Source organism: Argentina anserina, chromosome 5 (assembly GCF_933775445.1).
Source record: "Argentina anserina chromosome 5, drPotAnse1.1, whole genome shotgun sequence".
Classification (NCBI taxonomy): Eukaryota; Viridiplantae; Streptophyta; class Magnoliopsida; order Rosales; family Rosaceae; genus Argentina; species Argentina anserina.
Genome location: NC_065876.1, coordinates 19272647 through 19295199, shown reverse-complemented (window position 1 = coordinate 19295199; position 22553 = coordinate 19272647). Strand labels below are relative to the sequence as shown.

At 37.7% G+C, this 22553-nt stretch overlaps 1 pseudogene; it reads left to right on the top strand.

The window, feature by feature from the left end:
• The window catches only part of LOC126795674 (uncharacterized), a 157843-nt pseudogene extending 156080 nt beyond the window's left edge, over positions 1–1763 (top strand).
• The last annotated feature ends 20790 nt before the right edge of the window (positions 1764–22553 follow it).

Genomic DNA, 22553 nt, shown 5'->3' with positions numbered 1-22553 from the left:
GGTTACGTGATATCACTTTTCCGCCGGGAGGGCGATGCCGCCCGAGGGGCGAGGTTACCTGATATCATTTTTTTGACCGGAGGGCGATGCCGCCTGACAGGCGAGGATATATAGCCGGCTAGGATAGGATGATTCAATACCCTCTTCGTGAACGTGACGTGATGGTATTGAAAACTTGAGATTTGATAGGTATATATATATTTTGGCCGCGGGCCTATGGTACGATATTATGATTTATGTCGACTAGCTGGGCTAGTCAGGTCTCTAGAAGGATCAGATATTATTAGTTTGACTAGCGGGGCTAGTCTATTTTTTATATTTGCCGAATGATTATTCAAGATTGAGAAATCCCCTAAATTGATTAGATAGTTCCGGAATTTTAGTAATTATTTGGGGAATTATATATTACGTTAAATAATGACTTTGGTGGTCGTAACGTGGGTTGGGAGGTTGTGGTAAGAGGAGCGGAAAGCTCCAGGAATCGATCGAGGTATTGTGTTCTAACGTCTCATAGCGTAATGGACATCCTTATGAATGTTATAGGTTGAGAAATTTTATTGTTGATATATTTGTGATTTGTGTTTGAGGATAATGTGAAATTATGGGGAGCACATGGCTCCAGGTAGGGTTGGCTACTTTCAAGGGAGACTATGCCGAAATTTTGGTAAATCTCTTTTGATAGTGGTCCCCGCACTATCTGCCTCGAAAGTAGGGTACTTTTTGGGGCGGGTCGTGTCAACGGTGACTGGTAAACGTGTGTGTATCGACTATAGGAAGCTCAACGCCACAACAAGGAAGGATCACATGCCATTGCCATTCATTAATCAAATACTTGAGAGGTTAGGTGATCATTCTTTCTATTGTTTCCTTGATGGATATAGTGGATACAATTAGATTAGTGTTGCGGAGGAGGATCAAGAAAAGACGACGTTTCCATGACCTTTTGGTACCTTTGCTTATCGCGCATGCCTTTTGGTTTATGTAACACTCCAGGTACGTTTCAACGTTGTATATATCACATTTTCTTGGAGTATATTGGTTCAAAAATTGAAGTTTTCATGGATGACTTTTCTGTTTATGGTGAGCATTTTGATGCATGTTTAGAGAATGTGGAACTTGTGCTTAGACGTTGTGAAGAAACTAACTTGGTTTTGAATTAGGAAAAATGTCATTTCATGGTTACGCAAGGCATTGTCTTAGGCCATATTCTTTCATCTAAAGGAATTGAGGTTAATGAGTCTAAAATAGATCTTGTGCGTCACTTACCCCTCCCCACAATTGTGAGGTATGTTCGATCGTTTCTTGGACATGCAGGTTTCTATCGTAGGTTCATCAATGATTTTTCCAAGATTGCGAGACCATTCAGTTCATTGCTTCAAAAGGACGTTCCCTTTCACTTTGATGATGATTGCGAGCACACATTAGAGTCTTTGAAGAAACTCTTGACGTCGGCACCGATCATGGCATTGGCAGATTGGTCTTTGCTGTTTGAGCTCATGTGTCATGCATCCGACTATGCCGTTGGAGCCGTGCTAGGGCAGAGGAAGGACAAGCAGCCTTATGCCATTTACTATGGCTCTCGAACGCTCAATGATGCTCAACAGAACCACACTATAACTGAGAAAGAAATTCTTGCCGTGATCTTTGCTTTACATAAGTTTCGTTCTTACTTTCTTCAATCCAAAGTTATTGTTTACACTGACCATGCATCTTTGAAGTACTTAATGACGAAGAATGATGTCAAACCGAGATTGATTCGTTAGATTCTCTTACTCCAAGAGTTTGATCTCGAGATCAAGGAAAAAAAGGGAAGTGACAACATTGTGGCAGACCACTTGAGCCGTTTAGTGAGAGATGCCGAGCCTTTAGCAATTCAACAAAGTTTTTCCGAATGAGCAACTCTTTCGATTTGAGGTAAGTGAGCCCTGGTATGCAGATATTGTGAACTATCTTGTTTCTACGCAATTTTCAGATACTTTATCGTATGCTCAAATGATTAGACTCAAGGCTTTAGATAAGTATTAAATTTAGGATGAACCATACTTGTGGAAACATTGTGTTGATCAAATCATTAGGAGGTCTGTCCCTGAATCTGAACATCATTCTATACTTACTTTTTGTCATTCTGAGTCTGGTGGATGACATTTTGGTTCTTAAAGTATTAGAATGTGGTTTCTTTTGGCCTACGATCTTTAAAGATACAAATCATTTGACTTGTGATAGATGCCAGCGTTTGACAAACATAGGTTCTAGAGATCAAATGCAGATGCATCTTGTCTTGACTGTTGAACTATTTGATTGTTGGGGCATCGATTTCATGGGAACTTTTCCTAACTCTAATGGTTTCTTGTACATACTCGTTTGTGTTGATTATGTTTCGAAATGGGTGGAAGCAAAAGCCAGCCGGACTAATGATTCTCGGTTGTTGCAGATTTCCTTCGTTCTAACATTTTCTCTAGGTTTGGTATGCCGAGAGTGATCATTAGTGATGGAGGATCTCATTTTTGCAACCAGATCATTGAGGCGTTGTTGAGGAAGTATGGTATCAACCATAAGGTTGCTACACCTTATCAAACAAGTGGACAAGTTGAGCTATCTAATCGAGAGATCAAGAGAATTTTGGATAAATCAGTTGGATCATCACGCAAAGATTGGATGATGCTCTTTGGGCTTATAGGACCGCATACAAGACTTCTCTTGGCTTGTCACCGTTTCGATTAGTCTATGGCAAGGCGTGCTATCTACCTGTGGAGCTTGAACATCGTGCATGGTGTGCTCTAAAGACTTTTAACATGGACATTGATGAGGCCGGATTGTATAGGAAGTTGCAATTGCATGAGCTGGAAGATATTCGTAATGAGGCCTATGATTCGGCTATGATTTACAAGGAGAAGACCAAATTGTTCCATGACCGTATGATTAGGAAGAAACACTTTGTCGTTGGGCAGAAAATTCTATTGTTTCATTCCGGGAAAGCTTCATTCAAGGTGGCTTGGCCCATTTGTTATTACTCATATTTTTCCTTCTGGTGCTATCAGGATTAACAGTGCAGTGAATGGAAAGGAGTTCATGGTCAATGGACATCGCTTGAAGTCATACTATGAGAACTTCTTATCTCTGATCTCTTTTTAATTTTCGTTGCTTATCATATTATACATTGAGGCAATGTAAGTAGTGTAGTGTGGGGTGGGGTATACATCATTCGTTGTATTCTATTGTTTGATGCTTATATCTGTTTCGATTTTATTGTTTTTTGGATTGTTTTTCTATTTTGTTTTTCGATTTTTGTTATGTTATGTTGTTTTTATTTTGTTTTGAGTCTTAGGTATGCCTTTAACTGTCTAGGATGAGTTGATTTTTAAATGATTGGTTGATAGATGATCACGATTTTGAATTCAACTTCATTGTTATTTGATGGTTAATCGTTGTGTAGAAATTGTACGAACATATAGTAGATGAGGATTTTGAAACTTAGGTACAGAATGAGCATGTTCCTTGTTTGGATTCATGTAACCTTTGTGAGGTTCGAGCTATATATGTGCTTTTCTTTAGAGAGTTTTATCTATTGTTTCTTGGCTATATAACCTCATTTAATTTATTTTGATCAATTCATATGCCATAGAATTGCAATGAACTAGAGAATGCTAGAACTTACTTTGTGAAACTTTCAAAATTTTTATCATAATATACACTGATTTTGAAAAGGATTGTTGGATCTTCTTAAGATTTTCACCACTTTATGCCAAACAACCATATCCTTATTATGAGCCCTGCTTGAGACACCTTAGTATGAACCCCTTTGAGCCTACGTTAAGCCTTTTATCTCACCACCAACATGTTAATATCCTTGCTTAGTAAAGTTATATCTATACCTTGTTCTCGAGGCTTGGTAGAGCCGATTCTTGGTGTTAATATAGAGTGATCATTCGATTCAAGTGTGGTGTATTTGTGCCGTAAAAAGAAAAAATGATGATGCCATGAGAAAAAAAAGATATATACACAGTTTGAAAAGAAAAAAAAACGAAAAAAATGAATAAAAAATGATGAAGAAGTGACGGTATAATATTTGTTTTTGTGAATTTGGAGTTGTGTTGTATTCGTTGAATGATCAATAATGTTATACTTTAGCCTTTGTTCGTTTTCACAATATTTAAATTGAAGAATGTGTCCAACATGATAATATTTGGCCATTGTTTTATGGCGTATGGTGACATAAGGTACATGATTCCTGCTAAGTCTTGAGGATGATCTTTGTGATTCATTTTTCCTTTTAAAATAAAATCTTTGCCGAGCCTAAGCCTATCTTTTATAAACATCCGCATGATTCTTAAAATGAGTAGCCCTTGATCTGTGGAGGTTGTTTCATGAGTAAGCATATGGTTTGGATTCATTTGCGCATATAATTGGTATCTGTCATAAGGTTTTCGAATTATTCACTATGTGTTCATAACTCTTGTGTGAAAATGTTTTAAGCATATGCCATGTTCTTAAGAGAAAAGATTCGGAGTGCATATCCCTTGTGAGTTGAATTTTGAACTTGTTTTGAACATATCGAGCTTAATATCACCTCTGTTTCTGTCATGTCTTACTTGTTATGCGAGATCTCATGTTTATTAATCATTGAATTCATTCTATCTATTTCAATTGTGAGGTAGAGCTTACATCGATTATGAGTGAATTGATGATGAAATCGTGCTAAGTGTTAAGAATTCATGTTGAGATATGATTCCTTGTTCGAGTAGGATTTATCATTTCTTATTTCTTTGTTTCTAACGTACTTATTCTTATTAGAAAAGAAAAATCCATGTTGGAGAAGGAAAGCAATCCTGTTGCGCAAGGAAAGATGAGAGACTGAAAATCAATTTCCTAGTAGGATAAGGAGAGGTCGTGCGGTATTGATGATTTCCTATTGGGAGTTGGATTTCAAAACCAAGTTGGAGATGGATTTTCAAGGTTTATATGAATATATTTTCGTGCATATAAATCAGAATTATCAAGGAGAATAAGATATGCACTTAGAAGCCCAATCCATGCGAGAATCAGAAAGCTGTCAGAATTCGTAGTCAACTTTGACGGGCTCCACTGGACAGCTCAGATCGAATTAGAAGACGTTGCTTATATGGATGGAAGACTCTACAAGTCTATTTTTTGCAGGATTTAGAATTGAATCAATATCTAATTTGTACAGAGAGATATGACCGAATCATTACTCGGAGGTGCAGTGGACTCGATAAAATTATCTCATCCATTGATTTGCTTTTGATCCAAGGGCTATGAGGGAAAGTTAGGGACTTCTTTCTCCTATATATAGAGACATGAATCTATATCTGAATCACGATAAATTCTTGCACAAAAAAAAGTAAAAAACACTACAACAAATAAATGAGAAGAGATAAGAAAATCAAAGAAGTATTGCAACAAATAAATGATACTGGCCCACACTAGAAAGAAACCCAGAAATCAAACGAGACTCGCATCAGAAAAGAACAAAGATAGATACTCAAACGAGAAATAAAATGATATTAAAATAAGATTTAAAAAGATATTCACGTTAAAAAGATATTCACTATTGAAATACACTCCGAAATCAAACGAGACAAACATTAGAAAGCAACACAGAAATGTACTCAAACGAGAAATGAAAAAAATACTCAAATAAGATTTAAAAAGATACTCTCTATTGAAATATATACTCACGCACAATGGAAAGAAACTCAGAAATCAAACTAGATTCGCATCAGAAAGCAACATAGAAATATACACAAATGAGAAATGAAAAATAATCAAATATGATTTGAAAAGATACTCACTACTGAAAGATACACTCGCCCACAATGGAACAACACTCAGAAAATCAAAAGGAACTCGCATCAGAATGTAACACAGAAAGATACTAAAACGAGAAATGAAAATATACTCAAATAAAATTGGAAAAAATCCTCACGCTAGAAAGATACTCACTATTGAAAGAAACACTAACCCACACTGGAAAGACACTCAGAGATCAAAAGGAACTCGCATCCGAAAACAACACAGAAAGATAGTCGAATGAGAAATGAGAAGGTACCCAAATAGGATTTGAAAAGATAGTCACGATAGAAAGACACACACTATTGAAAAAAACACACGCCCACACTGGAAATACACTCAAAATAATCACAATAGAAAGATCCGAACTATTGAAAGAAACACTCGCCCACACTGGAAAGACACTTAGAAATCAAAACACACTCTCACCAGAAAGTAACACAGAAAGATACTCAAACGAGAAATGAAAATGTACTCAAATAGGATTTAAAAAGATACTTATGTTAGAAAGATACGCACTATTGAAAGAAACACACGCCATACTAGAAATTTACTCATAAATCAAAAGACACTCACCAAAAAGCTACAGAGAAAGATACTCAAACGAGAAATGAAAAGATACTCAAAAAGGATTTGAAAATATACTCACGATAAAATGATACACACTTTTGAAAGAAACACTCGCTAACACTAGAAAGACACTTGGAAGCTACACATAAAGATACTCAAACCGGAAATAAAAAGATACTCAAATAGGATTTGAAAAGATACTAACGATAGAAATATACGCAGTATCGAAAGAAAAACACGCCCACACTGGAAACACACTCAGATTCAAAAGACACTGTTACCAGAAAGAAACACAGAAAGATACTCACATTAGAATTGAAAATGTACTTACTATTGAAAGAAACACAAGCGCACACTAGAAGGACACTCAAAAATCAAAAGGGATTTGCATCAGAAAGCAAACAGAAATATACTTAAACGAAAAAAAAATATCCTCAAAAAGGATTTGAAAAGATACTATCGACAGAAAGCAGCACACTATTGAAAGAAACATACGGCCACACAGGAAATATACTAAGAAATCAAAACACACTCTCACCAGAAAGCAACACAGAAAGATACTCAATGAGAAATGAAAAGATATTTAAATAGGATTTGAAAAGATACTAATGATAGAAAGATACGCAGTATTGAAAGAAAAACACGCCCACAGTGCATCACACTCAGTATTCAAAAGACTCTGTCACCAGAAAGCAACACAGAAAGATACTCACATTAGAATTGAAAAGGTACGCAGTATTGAAAGAAACACTAGCCCACACTAGAAGGACACTAAGAAATCAAAAGGGACTTGCATCAGAAAGCAAAACAGAAATATACTTGAACGAAAAAGTAATAGATCATCAAATAGAATTTGAAAAGATACTACGACAAAAAACAATGCATTATTGAAAGAAACACACGCCCACACAGGAATACACTAAGAAATCAAAACACACTCTCTCCAGAAAGCAACACAGAAAGATACTAAAACGAGAAATGAAAAGATACTCAAATAAGATTTGAAAAGATACTCACAATAAAAAGATCCGCACTATCGAAAGAAAAACACGTCTATACTAGAAACACACTTAGTATTCCAAAGACACTGTCACCTAAAAACAACACAACAAGATACGCACATTAGAATTGAAAAGGTACTCACTATTGAAAGAAACACTAATCCACATTGGAAGGACACTAAGAAATCAAACCGGACTTGAATCAGAAAGCAAAACAGAAATATACTTGAACGAAAAACTAATAGATCCTCAAATAGGATTTGAAAAGATATTATTGACAGAAAACAACGCAATATTGAAAGAAACACACGCGCACACTTGAAATTTACTCAGAAATCAAAAGACACTCACCAAAAAGCAACACAGAAAGATACTCAAACGAGAAATGAAAAGATACTCAAATAGGATTTGAAAACATACTCATTATAGAAAGATACACACTATTGAATGAAACACTTGCTCACACTAGATGTAACGACCCCAAAATTCCGAGCTTAAAAACTCAAAATTTCAAAGTCGTTAAACACCAACAATTTCAACTAATCGAAATCATTTAAAATGCCACAGCGGATCATCTCTGAGTTCAAAATACAACTCAGTTAAACCGATTATTACAACCCAAATTATAATTCAATATTATAACAAATGGAATTGCGAAATCCTCACAACAAACTCACAAGATTGTCACACAAAATCCTCCCACAAGCTGGAGATAAATAACTTCTAGTCATCTGAGCGGTCCGTCAATTCCCGCTAATCCACACCTGCGGAGTTAATCCACTACACCATCGAATTGGTGCACCGGGATTGTAAACACAAACCCGGTAAGCTTTACAGCTCGTATGAGTAAAATGAAAATATAACTCGCATATTTATATATATACGAAAATCCACAAAATCAAACAAATATAAATGCACTCATGAGTCAATGGACGGCCCATCTCGTTGTCCCAAAGAAATATGAAATAAAACGCTCATGAGAAATTAAGTAACCCTTCTGGTTACCCAAATGCATTTATTTTACGGGTACCAAGAACGCTGGTACACATCTGTTACCCCTCTCGTAATACACCGCCGACGTTGGATAGCCACCCGCTACCCAACATCCAAAACAATCTGAGTACCCATGAGCAGATAACCACCCGTTACCTCACATGCAGTACTAAGGCAGACAGACTAGAGCTCTAACTGTATCGTAACTTTCACCCGGCCAAAGGCTAGGTTCCGACTTGCCAAACACGTACAATAATCTCACATCATATTGTACCAAATCACGTCCGAAGACAAATCAACATTTTAACAATCTCAATGTTAAAATCACGTACAATAATCTCACATCATATTGTACCAAAAATCATGTCCGAAGACAAATCAACATTTTAACAATCTCAATGTTAAAATCACGTACAATAATCTCACATCATATTGTACAAATCAAAATCACATACTCGATATTTAAATCTCGTCATCGAAATGACATACATCACGATAAAATCATAACAGTATATTATATAGCAAACTATATATATATGTACATATTTACCATTTATACAATATATATATAATGCATTATATCATATACATGTCATATTTCATAAACACGTCCGAAGACAAAAACTCGTCCGAAGACAAAACATTTTAACAAACTCATGTTAAAACCACGTACAATAATCACACCTCATATTGTACAAAAATCAAATCACATGTTCAATATTTAATTCTCGTCATTCGAAATGACCAATCCCAATGAATTCATAACAGTATATAATATAGCAACTATGTATATATGTACTTATTACCATTTATACGATATATACGTAATCCACTATATTGTATACGTGTCGTAATTCAATATTAAAAACTCTTGCAAAATCTTGAATCACCGCAAGGGTAGATTCGTAAATAAGTGAGATTTTACTCACCTTAACGTCTTGAGCGAAACTCCAAAATCCGCAGCTAATTCCTTTTCTTGATTTATTGATCACCTTGAAAAGACAAGAAAAGAATTTAGAAACGTTTCGTAAACCTTTAAATGCCGAAACAGTAATAATCGGTTACTGTTCAGCAATTTTCGGTTTTACGAATTTTACTGTTCAATGTCACTATTCACGGTTACTATTTATGTATTAATGTACAAATACACATCCAATACGTATCTTTGTACGAGTACATACTGTTTACGTATTTCTGTACGTATAAATACTATTCAAAAGTACGTACTATTTCAGAAAATAAAAGTTACCGAATTACTCTTCCAAAATTACTTTTTACCTTTACTAAAAGTAATTTATATTTACATTTACTGTACATAAATAAAATTTACATTTACCGTACGTAAAAAAAATTTACATTTACATTTACCGTACGTAAATAAAATTTACCAAATTACCCTTCTCGGAATCACTGTTCACGCCGCCGCACGTGGCGGCGCGTGGGGTACACGCGCCACCCGCCGGCAGGCTGCGCGTGGGGCTCACGCGCCAACGCCACCAACGGCGCGTGTCACGCCACCGCCACCCCAAATCTCTCCCCTTCCCTCCTCCGCCCTTCCCACAGCCTCACACCGCCTTTAGACCACCCCATGCACTCCCACGCGCCATCCATGGCGGCGGAAATCTCCTCTCTTTCCTTCTCTGTTCTCCCACTCCGATCTACCTCAGAACCTCTCCAAACATCCACAAATTCACCAATAAGCAATTCAACAATTGAATTAACTAAATCCTTACCCAAAACACTGTTTGAAATCGTTGAAGCTCATTGGTAGGATCGGACCGACTGTGCCCGGTTCCTGTGAGTCACGCCGAAGCTTCACGGCGTCGCTGGAGTCCGTGCCTTGCTTGGAGGGAGGTCGCATCGTGGTTGTGAGGCCGCTAATGCCGGTGGTGAGGAGCACGGCGCACGGAGGGCGGCGATTCGTTGGTGAGCCGAGAGGATGAGAGAGTTTTCGGGAGAGAAAAGAAAAGAATCGGGGAGGGTGAGGGCGTCGACTGCAGGGGTGGTGCGACCTGTCTCTCTGAGGAGGAAGATCGGTGGCGAGCCGTGAGGGAGAGGGAGAAAGCTCGAGAAGAGAGAGTCGGGAGGGAGAGCTCGAGAAGAGAGAGCCGAGAGGGAGGGAGAGAAGGGAGGCAGACGTGAAAGGGAGAGAGGGGTTTCCACAAATGGAAACCCTACAACAGAAAAGTTCTTTATATACTCGTTTCCAAATCGGAAACTAACTTCCGACGTTAATAACTTCTACATACATCGTCCGATTAGAATGCGTCACATACCCACGAACTCGTATCAACGAGCCCTACAACTTTCGTGAAGGAAGATTTCGCAACCGAGCGAGGGGATAAAAGTCGATATATTCGTTCGGAAACGTAATGTTTTTCGAATTAAACGTTTTCGAGAACATAACCATTACTCATTTCATAATGTCGTAACAATTCACGTTCAATCTAATTAAATTTTACAATCTTTATAGAATTCCAAACAACTCAAATCTTGTTTGGAATTTAGGGTTATTACACTAGAAAGACACTTGAAAATGAAACCAGACTCGCATCCGAAAGCAACACAAAAAGATACTCAAACGAGAAATGAAAAGATACTTAAATAGGATTTTAAAAGATGCTAACGATAGAAATATACGCAGTATTGGAAGAAAAACAAGCCCATACTGGAAAAACACTCAGTAATCAAAAGACACTGTCAACAGAAAACAACACAGAAAGATACTCATATTAGAATTGAAAATGTATTCACAATTGAAAGAAACACTAGCCCACATTGGAAGGAAACTAATAAATCAAAAGACACTTGCATCAGAAAGCAAAACATAAATATACTTGAACGAAAAAGTAATAGATCCTCAAATAGGATTTGAAAAGATACTATCGACAGAAAATAACGCAGTATTGAAAGAAACACACGCCCACACAGTAAATACACTAAGAAATCAAAACACACTCTAACAAGAAAGCAACAAAGAAAGATACTCAATCGACAAATGAAAAGATACTCAAATAAGATTTCAAAAGATATACACGATAGAAAGATCCGCACTATTTAAAGAAACACTCGCCCACACTGGAAAGACACTTAGAAATAAACGAGACTCGCATCTGAAAGCAATACAGAAAGAAACTCAAACCGGAAATGAAAAGATACACAAATAGGATTTGAAAAGATACTCATGTTAGAAAGATACGCGATATTGAAAGAAACACACGCTCACACTAGAAATTTACTCATAAATCAAAAGACACTCACAAAAGCAATACAGAAAGATACTCAAACGAGAAATGAAAGATACTCAAATAGGATTTGAAAACAAACTAATTGTAGAAAGATACACACTATGGAAAGAAATACTCGCTTACACTAGAAAGACACTTGGCAATCAAACGAGACTCGCATCCGAAAGCAACATAAAAAGATACTCAAACGAGAAATGAAAAAAATACTTCAATAGGATTTCAAAAGATACTAATGATAGAAAGATACGCAGTATTGGAAGAAAAGCACGCCCATACTGGAAACACACTCAGTATTCAAAAGACACTGTCACCAGAAAATAACACAGAAAAATACTCACATTAGAATTTAAAAGGTACTCACTATTGAACGAAACACTAGCCCACATTGGAAGGACACTAAGAAATCAAAAGGGACTTGCATCAGAAAGGAAAACAGAGATATACTTGAACAAAAAAGTAATAGATCCTCAAATAGGATTTGAAAATATACTATCGACAGAAAACAACGCACTATTGAAAGAAACACACGCTCACACAGGAAATACACTAAGAAATCAAAACACACTCTCACAAGAAAGAAGCAAAGAAAAATATTCAAACGAGAAATGAAAATATACTCAAATAAGATTTGAAAAGATACTCACGATAGAAAGATCCACACTATTAAAAGAAACACTCGTCCATGCTGGAAAGACACTTGGAAATATAACGACACTCGCATCCGAAAGCAATACAGAAAGATACTTAAACGAGAAATGAAAAGATACTTAAATAGGATTTCAAAAGATACTAACGATAGAAAGATACGCAGTATTGGAAGAAAAACACGCCCATACTGGAAACACACTTAGTATTCAAAAGACACTGTCACCAGAAAACAACACAGAAAGATACTCACATTAGAATTGAAAAGGTAATCTCCCTCGTAGAGGGTACGTAGGCAGGCCAAACAAGGTTTGGCTGCAACCACAATTATTTTAGATTAGATTTCGGTTTGCTAGTTTTAATGCGTAATTAGGTTAGTTTTGGGGTCGTAGGGCTCGACGATACGAATTCGTAGACACGCGGAACGTCGAAATCGGAGTTTGTATGAAGAAGTTACGAATCAAAAACGTAGTTGGGCATTTTTGGAATTTAGTATAAATAGGGGGTCGAAAATAGGAAAAGCAGGAGAGAAAATCCAAAAATTTGAAAATTCGCGCCACTGTTCACCCAGACGCCAATTTCGCCTCCGGCGCCGTTCTATGCCGTCCGGCCATCAATCGACGCGCGACTGGTCCCTTTCGCTCGGCCTCCTCATTCTCCGTCGTTTCGTACCAGCCCCGACACCTTCCGACTGATGCGCACAGCGCTGCAACGATTGCAAAGTTCGGCATAAGTCAACGCCGCCGTGCGGCCGTTTTCCGGCGAATCCGTAGCTCGGGATTGCTACAAGTCGACGCGATCCTTCATTTTGGGCAGGATTCAGTCGGATTGGGCAACAAATCGGGCTAGATCGTGATCTTGGAATAGGTGCACTGTTCCGACCTTCCTCTGCGTTTTCCGGCCACTTCCTGGCCGATCTGGGCTTCGACGCCATCGTGAAAAATGTTGGTGTCGAGTCATTTTGGTGTGGTTGGAAAGGGTGGCGCGTGGGGCTCACGCGCAGCCACTGTTGCGACGCGTGTGGCGGCACGTGATGTAGTATTTGGAGCAAGGGGTGGCTCTGTTAGGTCTTAGTCGTTGATACGATCCCAAAGAAATATAATTTGTTGATTTTTCTATATTCTAAGGAGAGCTATTTCGAATTTAGATGAATTGATGATGAAATTGTGCTAAGTGTTAGAACTCCTTATTGAGCTAGGATTCCTTACTCGACTATGATTCTACTTTCCTATTTTCATTCTTTCCTATTCCTTAATCGACGATGTCTTTTCAGGAAAGACAAATCATATTTGGAAAGGAAGAAGAGTTTCCGAGATGTATTCCTAGTTGAACAAGGAAATCATGTTCGAGTTGAAGAAGGAGAAGAGGAGGCCGGCCTAGCTACCCCTAGTTGGACCAAGAGAATGCCGTGCAGCCCTTATTGTGATCTCCCTATTGGACTTGGTTTCCTACATCAAGTTGGATATGGAGTACATGAATAATATCCATAACAAAGAGGATTTCAGTTTCCCAATTGGTTTCTATCTCCTTATGGGACGGCTAGAAGGCTTCCTAGACTCCTATATATAGAGGCTCGGCCTCTCCATTCAGATCATCATCAGCCTTACACACAAACACAAGCCATAGCTCTGCCGAATTAATCCCTCACCCTTCCAAGAAATCCTAAAACCGATTCCATCATTCCCCACCAATCAATAGCCTTCAAGCACGCTTGTGAAGAAGGTTTCATCCATAGAAGTCACGGCTATACACTTGTGGATTGCTTGATTTATAAAGTGTAACCATGATTCACTCTTTGTTAAATTCGGTTTTGGTTTTATTCTTGTTCTTGGATGAGCTTGCGATTTGTGTAGTGTAATCTTGTTTCAATTTTGTCTATGAAATAGCTACTTGATTCAATTTATATAAAGGATTCGAAATTATACTTTTGGTTTATGAAGATACTCAAAGAGGATTTGAAAACATACTCATTATAGAAAGATACACACTATTGAAAGAAACACTCGCTCACACTAGAAAGACATTTGGAAATGAAACGAGACTCGCATCCGAAAGAAACACAGAAAGATACTCAAATGGGAAATGAAAAGATACTCAAATAGGATTTGAAAAGATACTCATGTTAGAAAGATATGCACTATTGAAAGAAACACACGCCCACACTAGAAATTTACTCAGAAATCAAAAGATAGTCACCAAAAAGGAACACAGAAAGATACTCAAACGAGAAATGAAAAGATACTCAAATAGGATTTGAAAACATACTCATGATAGAAAGATACACACTATTGAAAAAAACACTCGCTCACACTAGAAAAAAACATAGAAATCAAACGAGACTCACATCCGAATGCAACACAGAAAGATACTCAAACGAGAAATGAAAGATACTAACAATAGAAAGATACACACTATTGAAAGAAACACTAGCCCACACTGGAAGGACACTCAGAAATCAAAAGGGAGTAGCATAAGAAAGAAACACAGAAAGATACTTAAACGAAAAAGTAATACATCCTCAAATAGAATTTGAAAAGATACTATCGACAGAAAGCAACACACTATTTGAAGAAACACACACCCACATTGGAAATACACTAAGAAATCAAAACACACTCTCACCAGAAAGCAACACAGTAAGATACTCAAACGAGAAATGAAAAGATACTCAAATAAGGTTTGAAAAGATACACACGATAGAATGATCCGCACAATTGAAAGAAACACTCGCCCACACTGGAAAGACACTTAGAAATCAAACGAGACTTGCATCCGAAAGCAACACTGAAAGATACTCAAACGGGAAATGAAAAGATACTCAAGTGAATGGGCAACGACTTAAGCCTTACTATGAGCCATTTGATGAGCACTCGTATAAGGGGACGAGTGTGAGAGATGTGCCTAAAGGAGAATGAACATGAAAGAGTCTAGGCTAAGAGACTATAAAACTCAAGCGTTGTATGGGAGGCAACCCATTTCAACTGTACCAGTTTGAATTTTCTAATCCATTCACTCTTATGGTTGAATTGTATATGTGTTGATGTGTGATCTTATTCTATACTTGTGAATTACATTCTTACTATTGAGCTTACATTGAGGACAATAAAATTTTCTTAGTGTGGGGTAGGGTTGCAAGATCATTGATTGCTTGTTTATGTTTTGATTTAATGTTTTTGTCATGATATAAAGAAAAAAAAACGAAAAAAAAAACGAAAAAAAAATGTATAGCTTTATTGAGTCTTAGGATGCCCCTAAATTCTAGGATAATTTTATCTCTAAATGCATAGATGATGGTTTTACATTTCATACGAATTAAATTGTAAGTTTCATTGATAATGTGGATTTGGTATGAACATGTGAGATTTGGATTGAATGTAAAATGACATACATGTTTGGTTAGTGTAAAGTCTATAAAAACGTATGAGCTTTTGAGCCTATATATACTTTCTTCATGAGATGTAATATGAAATTTCTGGGTTATTTTTGAACCTCATCATTCTTTGTTTATTCAATCACTATGTGTCATAGCTTTTAATGGACTCTAGAATTTACTATAACTCATTTTTGTGATTGTAGAAGCTTTTAAGTCATAAAATGCTCTGATTTTGAAAGGGATTTATGGATCATTTTTAGTAATACCACCACTTGAGCCAAATAGCCATGTATCCTTATATGTGCCATGTTTGGTTGCAATCTCATCATTTAGAACTTCAACAATTTCGGGCTCAAAATCAGCCCACTCTTCTCTTGGGACATGGTCCCCATGCTTGTCAAATCCGGCCCCGTGCTCCATAGCTAATTGCTATGCTTCCAACACAAAACCTGTGCAATAGAATCAACAAAATCCACAGAAAAACATGATTTAATATAAGAAACTGATATCATTGCTTCAAAAATGTTGAAGCTGATAGTGTCTCCATTGAATTCCATTGTCAATGGATGTATGTCCTTGCAATCCTCATGAACCTCCCTTTAGGGTACTTGTTAGAATAATCTGCTAATTGGATAATCACATTATCATTCTTAAGAGGTCCTAATCCTAGTGATTGATAAACATTAAATGACATCACATTTATCGAAGTACCTAGATCATGCATAACATTGTCAAAGAATGTGTTACCAATTTTACATGAGACAAAAAACTTCCCGGGTCCTTCATCTTAGGGGGTAGCTTCCTTTGGATAACAACCGAAACTGTCACATTCATTTTCACTACCTTCTCCTCCCTAGTTTGTCTTCCTGAAGTGCAAATCTCCTTAAGAAATTTTACATATGTTGGAACTTGCTTGATACACTCTAACAATGGAAATTTAACTTACACCTTCCTAAAGACTTCCAACACCTCCTCATCAGATTTGTCCTTCTTGCTCTTTGCAAACCTAAAAAGGAAAGGTACACACGAAATATGATTAGTTTTAACTAAATCATTTGAGTTAGCATTTGTACCTTTTTATGCCTCTTGGAACGACACACTCCTTCTTGAAGGTAGCTGGATCTCTTTCCAAGTCCTTCATTAGAACAATCTTGTCATTCTCTTCCTTATCATCAAAATGGGTTGTTTGGGCATTCTTAGAAACATTAGGCCGCTCCTTAAGCTCGAGCCCACTTCTTGTCATGATAGCTTGGGCTTGCTCATTCATTGGGTTGGGTATGACACCACTTGGCAACTTTCCTTACTCAGAGAAACGACCCATGAAAATCAACTACCTGGCCCATATGCGTATTCAACTCTGCAATGTCGTTCTTATTAGCTTGTTGGCCCACCACCAAATTTTGAGTTACTGTGTTCAACTAACTTTGCCCAGCAGCTAAAGACTTCAACATCTCATCATAATTAGGGGAACTTGACATTTTGGGAGGTGGAACATTGAAAGGGGAGCTTGTGGTCTTGCAAACAAACCAGATGGGTGAGGCCCATATTGCATGCATTTTGTTGTAGCCTAAGCACATTCTCATTATTGGACCACCGAAATTTTGGATGATCACGTAGGCCAGGGTTGTCGGTATTTGAGAACGGATTGTACCTTTGTCCTCCTTGATAACCAAGGGAATTCACTTCCTCATACCCTCCACTAGAAGCAACTTGAGGACACTACTCAATATGATGCCCCTCCGTACATATACCATAAACTTGAGCTCCACTTGTTCTCATGAACTGACTCATCTTCTTGGAAAGCTTGTCAAACTTGTCTTTTAGAGTAGAGTTCGAACTTGAGTTGGTCTCATGTACTTGCCTTGTGGAACTAGCAAATATTCCAAATTTTTGGTTGTTCATAGCTCTCTTCTCCAAAAGATCCTTTGCTACTACAATGCTCTTGTCGAAAAATGATCCACTAGCAGCTGAATCAAAGAACTCTCTTTCCATTTGTAGCAAACTTCATAGAAGTACTGAAGCAACATACCTTCTCTAATCCTATGGGCTGGGCATGATACTACAAGAGATTTGAACCACTCATAGTAGTTGTAAAATGACTCATCTAGCACTTGCTTGATTCATGGTATCTGCTTCCTGATGTGAGTCACCGTTGATGATGGAAAGTAGTTTGACAACAATTCGTTCACCATTGCCGTCTATGAAGTAATCCGACCAGTTAGCACCTCAAACAACCATTTATGAGCTCGATCCTCCAATGAGTAAGGAAACGCTCTCATCTTCACAATCTAAATATTTGTTCTTCCAGGGCATATGGTCTCACAGTTGAACTGAAACAAAGTGAGATGTTGATTAGGGTCCTCTCTTGAGAGTCCATGAAACTTAGGCAAATGATGCAGAAACCCACTCTTCAACACAAAGTCACTAGTCTCGCCCTCCTATGTTTTCAAATTCTTTTTAGGCATTCACTAATATCTTCAAAGCAACCAGTAAACTTAGACATTCATCAGCCTGAAAAGAACAAGTGTTAGCAACTTTACAAAGTATGAAATACAAGTATAAGTAGATAAAACTTTCTTTCTTTCTCGTTTTGAAATAGCCCGAATTTCTATTGTCATTTCTAGTAATTCCTTAAAGATTAATGAAATGAAGTTCTAGTTATAATTTTATTCTACGCCATCCAATTAGCCTTCATTCAAAGTAGAATTGGGTTCATGAACCAAAACATGTTATTCGATTAAATTCGATTGACTCAAGAGTTGACTTTTAATTCGTCACTCGTTTCAGAAAACTTCCTACCTAAAAGTTGTAGAGCTTATCAAAACGAGTTCGTAGACATTCAGCATGTAAATTTTGGAAGTCGTGTGAGGGAGTAATCTTAATTAGAAGCTAGATTTCCGATTTTGGAGAGGGGTATAATTGGAAGAGGAGAGAATTGGAAACTGGATATTTCTTATTTGTATCTCTTCTTACCCATCCGAACTCACTCTCTCCCTCATTCTTCACGACTCTTTTTTCTCTCATTTCCCTTAGATATTTTTCTTCTTCTTTTTCTTCTTCAGCTCTCTACCTCCTCCACCGATCTCATGTTCTCTTCCTCACCTTCAGTCTCCCTAACCAGCCTGTGATTCAGTCCTCTCTCTCACTCCACACAAGACTCACATAGTAAGTTGTAACAGATTATGTGGGCAGGAAGTTGTAACAGCAAGCAGCTCCGGCAGCTTCTTCTTCACAGAAAGTTCACTACTGCTAGTGGGTTAAGCCTTTGGGCTGCTTGCAACCCTTCTTCTCACTTCTTAGAGCTTGTTTACAACACCAAGCAACAACTGTTGCTACAAAGGGAAAAGAACCAAGCTGCACTTCAGCAGCTCCCTAGTTGTGTTGGTGATTCTACGGGTAAGGAGAATCTTCCCCTTCACTAGTCTCGTCATTTGAGATGGTTAAGGGCAGTGGGTGTTTTGTTGGGTTAGTGTTGGTGAAGGTTGTGGTTTTGGAGTGAGAGGCCGAGAGCTTGGAATGGTGGAGGGGAAAGGTGGTTGTGGAGGTGTTGACCGGCAGGCAAGATTGTGTGGTTTTGTTGGAAGTAGTTTGGTTATACTAGAGGTTGTTTTGGTGATTTGGTGTATTGTAAGTTTTGGTTTGTAGAATTGGTGTTTGAGGAAGTTGTGAGTTTGTAGGTGAAAATGAGATTTTGGTTAAGTTTGGGTGTAAGGGGGTGAGATTGAGATTGTGAGGAGTTGAAGTAATGGTGTGATAGTTTTTAGTGAGGATCACATAGCCAAATTCTTTGGCTAGTTGACGTGGTTAAGGGGTTATTAAGTGGATTAAAGAGAGCATGAAGCTCTTGCTGGGTGTCCTTAGTATTTTGGATTGTTTTAGTTCCTTTTTACTAAGTGATTCCTTCTTGCCAATTAGGTGCTTAGTTGTTGAGGAAGCGAGTGAGTGAATCTCACTTGATTTTGCAAAGTCGCAAGCGGAGTTAAGATGAGTAAACCTCACGTTTGTCCAGTTACCCTTGGCAGTAACTAGATGTGTGAACTTACATTTATATATTTTTACTTATTGTGTGATTGAAATATAAATGCGTATATATTTGGTGATTGATATACGTATATCTAAATGGTAATAGGATATGCATATATTTATCACTAAGTATATAAAGCTACTATATTTGTGAAATATAGTGTATTTATAGTTGGTTTTCATCGAATTGTGGAGGATGGGACTGAGGGAGAATAAACAGTACCTCTCGGTAAATTGGAGAATTTTGGATGGAATATTCATATAGTAGAAGTGCTTATATGTTGTGTGGCCGGAATGAAAGAAAATGTACCTTCCGGCGTTATTATGTTATGTGGCCGGGAGGTAAGAAAATGTACCTTCCTGCATTATTGAGTTATATTGTTGTTATGTGCTTACCAGAAGGGAAGAAAATGTACCTTTCAGTATGACTATTTCTGTGTCGTTGACCGGAAGGGAATCAAATGTACCTTCCGGTATGATTGATGTTATTATTGTGGTGTTATGGAGTAGGGTGGGTGAGTCGTTAAACAGTTGTTACCAAGGTGGCAACAATGTGTTATTTTGATTGTCATGCCAAAGTCACGATAGGCAATGTCGGAACCATACCTTGGCCGGGTTGGGAAAGATTAATCTAGAGCTCTAGTTTGTGCCTCTGATGCATGGGAGCAAAGTGTTGACCGACTCATGAATGACTCCATTGTTGTGTGTGCATCTGTGATGACGCTAGCGTTATTGTGGTGATGACAGTGACTGAGTGTTATAATGATAATACTATGGTTATTATTGTGAGAATGTGGTGATTATGCTAATATCTGAGAGTTGTCATAGATGCATGTTTGTCGAGTAGTTCTTTTCATTTACTCATACTAGCTATGAAGCTGACCGGGTTGTGTTTACAATCCCGGTGTACCAATTTATGGTGAAGATGATTGGGTTGTATTTACTCATAGAAATCGCAAAAACTATAAAACAAAAGAATGAAATACAAGCCATGGATGAATCACACTTTAAGAACCTTGAAGGATTCGGCAAGAGTGGTTGAATCAGTTATGGAGGAGGAAGAATATAGAAACGGTTTGTGGTGGTGATGGATGATGCTTGTGGCTTGAATTTCTGAATGTATTTTGGTAGAGGTTCGGCTTAGTTTTGTGAATCAGAGGTAATGGCTTTTTTGAAAGGGAATGTCATGTATATATAGACTTGGGTCTAAGTTTTAATACATGTATTGATGAAGTGTTGAAACGTTATAGGTGATGGATTCACGGGAACACAGGACTAGAGGCCGAGTTCTCCATCAGGAAGAACTTCATGTAGAGCAACCTGACGTTGAGATTGGCGTCCATGATGAGGGACGAGTCCACAGGCTGATCAAGGATATTACCAGATTGACTGCACCGACCTTTCATGGGGGTCTCGATCATATGGTAGCTGACCAATGGATCGAGAACATAGAGGCCTACCTTGATCTAGTAGTGTGCCATGAGGTGGAGAAGAGGATGATAGCTACCTTCTTTTTGAAAGATGATACCTTGGATTGGTGGAAGAGTACGAAGAGGACGAGGGATGTATCCACTTTGACCTGGGGGATGTAGGCACGGTTTGTGGTGGTGATGGATGATGCTTGTGGCTTGAATTTTCTAAATATATTTTGCCAGAGGTTCGGCTTAGCTTTGTGAATGAGAGGTATTGGCTTTTTTGAAAAGGAATGTTGTGTATATATAGAGGAAGGAGGGAGGAGAGGCTGCACAATTTGGGCTGGATCAATCTTGAATGCACGGCTGTTATCTTCTCTCTTCAATTGGATCACACGGCTTCCCTAGTTCCTTTGATTAGTCAACCCTTATCTCTTTCTTTCTCTCTTGTATACACACAGCATGACTCTTATCCCCTAGGCTGATCCTTCTTTGAATGGCACGACATCTCCTAAAAAGTCTCAAGAGTTTTGCACGGCATGGTCTTCCTTTATTTTCTCTTGCTTTGCACGGCTACACTCTTATCTCTTTCCTGATTGCTAGGCACGATATCTCTCCTTCTTTCTCTCTTATACATGGCTAACAACCCTCTCATTTATCTCCTCATTTATCTCTTCATAAATTAGATAATTCTATCCTTTAATTTCTGAATGGCAGCTTGGCATAGGACTCCTTGTTTATTTCATATTTGTTGCCGTGAGTTATTTTGTTCCTCAAGCCTCACCATGCCATCTCTTCAGCTGATCCTACACGACACTTGTTTCCCTCAATCCGTGTGTTATCCCATCAGACCTCCTCTTGCACGGCTGAACTACTTTAATTCCACTAGAATTATCTCTTCAATCAAATCTGAAAATAAGAAAAGAAAATAGTAAATAAGAGATAATTTATTTGATAATCTTGTCCTAATCTAGATAATTGTTGTCTTATAAAGACACACATGTAATAGATAAGCTCAGCTAGATTAGGAAAGTTTCTATTTCGCAAAAATGAAACTTACTAGAACAAGTTACTAGAACATGAAAATTCATTTAGGAAAGTTTCGAAATAAGAGTTTCAGTTCAAGTAAAACTCTCCCAAATGATAGGTTTCCTAGTCTAACAAGGATTCCTATGCAAGTAGGATTTCAATATATTTGAGTATCTATTCCTATCTCGTTTGAGTATCTTTCTCTATTGCATTCTGATGCGAGTTCCTTTTGATTTATGAGTGTCTTTCTTGTGTGGGCGAGAGTTTTCTTCAATAATTAAGTATCTTTCTAGCGTGAGTATCTTTTCAAATCCAATTTGAATATCTTTTCATTTCTCGTTTCAGTATCTTTTTGTCTTGCTTTCTGATGTGAATCTCATTTGATTTTCGAGTGTCTTTCCATTGTGGGCGACTGTTTCTTTCAATAGTGATTATCTTTCTATCGTGAGTA